The sequence below is a fragment of the Salvelinus sp. IW2-2015 genome, unplaced genomic scaffold (genome assembly GCF_002910315.2).
Source record: "Salvelinus sp. IW2-2015 unplaced genomic scaffold, ASM291031v2 Un_scaffold2832, whole genome shotgun sequence".
NCBI lineage: Eukaryota > Metazoa > Chordata > Actinopteri > Salmoniformes > Salmonidae > Salvelinus > Salvelinus sp. IW2-2015.
In genome coordinates this window covers 62,342-67,488 of record NW_019944132.1, presented here as the reverse complement: position 1 = coordinate 67,488, position 5,147 = coordinate 62,342, and the positions used below count along the sequence as shown (strand labels likewise).

General features: G+C 42.0%; 1 pseudogene; it reads left to right on the top strand.

Moving 5' to 3' along the window:
* The first annotated feature begins 716 nt into the window (after positions 1-716).
* Positions 717-5,147, top strand: part of LOC139022520 (solute carrier family 2, facilitated glucose transporter member 1-like) — a 21,070-nt pseudogene continuing 16,639 nt past the window's right edge.

The window sequence follows — 5,147 nt, the reverse complement described above, 5'->3', positions numbered from 1 at the left end:
CTATTTGGCACCAAACAGGAATTACGGTAAAATAGCCTATATCGTTTTACTATTGTGAAGTTAGCAAACATTTGTATTTGTACATTTAGAATGAGAAGGGATGTATTTATAGACATATATTTATTTATAGACTTTAGTCAATAGTAGTCAACAGGAGGACGCTCTGTCAGAATTAGTGGGGTATAGAATAGAATAGGATGAAATGTAATGTATGCATGAAAATTAAACCTGTATCATCACCACTTTCGTAAAATACATCATAATGTCAATATCAATCTAGGGAAACGTTGATTTCTTTCTCATTTGAAAATTAGAGTTGAAACTGATGGTGAGATGAGGGAGGAAGGAAGAAGAAGAGGGAGGGTTTTATCATCATATATTTTGCTGCTCAAGCCAGATAGTCTACTGTGCAGTAGAGGTTGAATTTGTGCATCCACAGGTAAAATATACTCTGCTGTCTGTGCAGCTGCTAGGCTTGATGTGTTTCAGGTGTTTTAGTTCATCACTTCTAATGTATTAAAATGCTTCTGTTTTTATCTTTCTCTGCAGGTGGTTCCTCTGCAAACTMCTGTTTGGACTGCCTACATTGTTTACCTTGCAAATGAGAGCCTCGTTTTGGAAGGAGAAACTCAAACAAACTATTTAACTTGGAGTTATTTGATCTTTCCTGAGGAAGTCAGACAGTGAAACATAATTCAAGATGGAGAATATGGAAGATGGGAAGGTAAGCAACACATTAGGTCTGTCATRATCTCTTTTCTCACATCTTCTCACATCTAGTATTCTCCKGTGCTTGACTTGGACTGAAATAGGTGCRGGTACTKATTTTGYGTGCTGGTACTATTTATATTTWGATGCAGGAACTCCACAATACTTTTGKGKTAATATTCTATAAAAGGTGCAGGAACTCAAGCAGTAGTAATTTTGAGGTGCTGGTACTCAGCTCTGGTGAGCTACTGSCCAAGTRYAGTACTGGTCTTCTCACAGAGTTACTGATTACATCATATGATTTTATTKATTTATTCATGTTGCTTCTTTTTGTTGTTGTTGCAATTACAGTTTTTAATGTTTCCTTCCACAACATAACAATGCAATTGAATTACATCACCATTTGAACCACATTAGTTACTCTACCGTCACACCAGTTGTGCAACAGTATTTCTACTACTACTCTTCTCCTCCACCTCTTTGTACATTATACATTAATTTATCTCTGGTGACTATTTCATAAACAATCCTCATCCACCAGCACTGTTTCCTGGGGAAGAGTAGAGCAATGTTTTTTCCCTCCCTGTCTTTGTCTCCCTACCTTTAATGAGTCAGTCAGAGAATGGTATTTACAAGGAGACGGGTAAGCACTACTTTCACTCCTCTCTGGTATGTAGAAGAACAGGGGTTGGGGTGGAAGGGAAGTGGGAGAGGAGAGAGGAAAGAGAGAGAGAGAGGAAAGAGAGAGAGGGGGGATAGAGAAGGAGAAAGGGGATTGGCGGATGCTACAGATACAGGTGGCGTGTCTGAACTTGAGCGGGTCTGTTTTATTCTCTGGCCTGTACCTGCATGTAGGACTAGGAGAGACAGACAGAATGAGGGAAGAGAGAGTGATATGTAGTAAGGGGGGGTTTAGGAAATGATGTGTGAGGTGAGAGAAAGGAGTAGAAAGAGTCATATGATAGAGGGAGCAATAGCAATAGTAATAGTGTGACAGAGGGATAGAGTTATAAGCCCTTGTAAACAGTAGCTATGTGGAGATTATCCTATAGGCCTAGATTGGCCATCAGACCGTCCCTGTCACGCCCTGACCATAGAGAGCCTTTGTTTTTCTATGGTATAGTAGGTCAGGGCGTGACTGGGGGGTTTTCTAGTTATTCTTTTCTATGTGGGATTCTAGTTTAGTTTTTCTATGTTGGTGTTTGGTAGGATTCCCAATTAGAGGCAGCTGGCTATCGTTGTCTCTAATTGGGAATCATATTTAAGTAGCATTTTTTCCACCTGTGTTTTATGGGATATTGTTTTGAGTTAGTGTACGTAGCACCTCTGTAGTCACGGTTCGTTGTTTGTTTTGTTCTTTCTTTGTTTTGCGCGTTTTTCAAATAAATATTACGTGGAAACCATATCGCGCTGCAGTTTGGTCCGATAATTATTCCAGCGAACATGACACCCCCCCATGATGAACCCTGTGACCTCAGATCTCCATACATTGACTTAGCAACACAAGGCTTTCCTTATTCTCTATAATTTACATAAAGTGCCCCTAACAACACTGCTAACCTAGTCATGATTACACTCTTAACCACTCTAAAATACAGATGGATTGGATGCTTATTGTTACCAGATGCTTCTTCATATGGTTGCCTAGCTACAACATGGCTTGTCTTTTGAAACAGGTTGCACACTGTTGGTTGTCTTTCTCTTCTTTGTGGCTGTTAGGCAATGAGACTTTCCTACCAACCGTTGATGTGAAATTGAGCTTCTTGTCAATTGCATGTCACTCACTGACCATGTTGTTACACTACATGACCAAAAGTATTTGGACACCTGCTTGTCGAACATCTCATTCCAAAATCATGGGTATTAATATAGTGTTTGTCCCCCTTTGCTGCTAGAACAGCCTCCACTCTTCTGGGAAGGCTCTCCACTAGATGTTGGAACATTGCTGCGGGGACTTCCATTCAGCCACAAGTGAGTGAGGTCGGGCACTGATGTTGGGTCGATTAGGCCTGGTTCGCAGTCAGTGTTCAAATTCATTCCAAAGGTGTTCGATGGGGTTGAGGTCAGGCCTCTGTGCAGGCCAGTCAAGTTCTTCCACACCAATCTCGACAAACCATTTCTGTATGGACCTCGCTTTGTGCACAGGGGCATTGTCATGCTGAACAGGAAAGGGCCTTCCCCAAACTGTTGCCACAAAGTTGGAAGCACAGAATCGTCTAGAATGTCATTGTATGCTGTAGTGTTAAGATTTCCCTTAACTGGAACTAAGGGGCCTAGCCCGAACCATGAAAAACAGGCCTAGACCATTATTCGTCCTCCACCTATCTTTACAGTTGGCACTATGCATTCGGGCAGGTAGAGTTCTCCTGGCATGCACCAAACCCAGATTAATCCGTCAGACTGGCAGATGGTGAAGCGTGATTCATCACTCCAGAGAACGCATTTCCACTGCTCCAGAGTCCAATGGCTGTGAGCTTTACACCACTCCAGCTGACACTTGGCATTGCGCATGGTGATCTTAGGCTTGTGTGTGACTGCTCCGCCATGGAAACCCTTTTCATGAAGCTCCCGACAATCAGTTATTGTGCTGACGTTGCTTCCAGAGGCAGTTTGGAACTCGGTAGTGAGTGTTGCAACCGAGGACAGACCATTTTTACACTCTAGGAGCTTCAGCACTCAGCGGTCCCGTTCTGTGAGCTTGTGTTGCCTACTACTTTGCGGCTGAGCCCTTGTTGCTCCTAGACGTTTTCATTTCACAATAACACCACTTACAGTTGGCAGCTCTAGCAGGGCAGAAATTTGACAAACAGACTAGTTGGAAAGGTGGCATCTTATGACGGTGCCAAGTTTAAATTCACTGAGGTCTTCAGTAAGGCCATTCTACTGCCAATGTTTGTCTATGGAGATTGCATGGCGGTGTGCTCGATTTTATACACCTGTCAGCAACAAGTGTGGCTGAAATAGCCAAATATACTAATTTGAAGGGGTATCCACATACCCCTTCATACTCATGTCACACACACACACACACACACACACACACACACACACACACACACACACACACACACACACACACACACACACACACACACTGACATAAATGCACATGTCTATATAGGTTTGTGTAAAACAAGTTGTGCTTGTCAACAAGCTTTACAGGCTTTTTAGTATAGTACAGTATGTGTGGTATACACACACTCAACCATGCTACTCACTTTTTATTATCTATGAGTCACTTTAACCCTACCTACATGCACATATTACCTCAATTACCTCGACTAACCTATATCCCCGCACATTGACTCGGTACCGATACCCCATGTATATAGCCTTGTTACTGTTATTTTATTGTTGCTCTTTAATTTTTTACTTTTTTAATACAGTTTATTTAGTAAATATTTTCTTAACTCTTTTTTTTTCTTAAAACTGCATTGTTGGTTAAGGGCTTGTAAGTAAGCATTTCACTGTAACCTGTTTTATTCGGCACATGTGACAAATACATTTGATTTGATTAGACACACACACATACTGTAGTATTCTGCACTGTCACACACTGTGCTCCTTACTCACTCAGCTACTCCCTTATTTAGTCATGTTATGAACTGTGACGGTATTCAGTACAGTAAATGATGTGCTCACACACTCTTTCTTGCTATCTTACTCCACATTAAAGCTGGAATCCTTAATGGGCAAACTGACACGTCAGTTTGGGCTTTTACAACAACAAAGAAGTTACTGGAAACAACGAACACTGTATTTTTTTCCTCAGACATTGCAGGAGCGATAGAACAGCACTGCACTTTTTACCACGTTGGGCGACACCCCTTTTCATTTTTTTATTTATTGAACCTTTATTTAACTAGGAAAGTCAGTTAAGAACAAATTATTATTTATGATGACGGCCTAACAAAAGGCATAAGGCCTCTTGCGGGTACGGGGGATGGGATTAAAAATAAAAATGTAGGCCAAAACACACATCACGACAAGAGAGACACCACAACACTACAGAAAGAGAGACCTAAGACAACCTAACCTAACCTAAGAGAGCAACACATGACAACACAACATGGTAGAAACAAAACATGACAACAACACGGTAGCAACACAACATGGCAGCAACACAACATGGTAGCAGCACAAAAAAATGGTACAAGGATTATTGGGCACAGACAACAGCACAAAGGGCAAGCCCCTCACCTCCACTTCGTCAACAAAAACAATAACAACGGCCGTGGAGCAGACAGGGGCGCTGATTCCTCTACTGCAGTTTCCATCTTTAACATGTCTGTGCAGATTAAATATGAAGGCCTACGTCTATTGAAGTGATACACTCACCAGCCTGTCCTCCAGCCCATACCTCTGGAGACAGTCCAAACACACTCACCAGTCTGTCCTCCAGCCCGTACCTCTGGAGACAGTCAAAACACACTCACCAG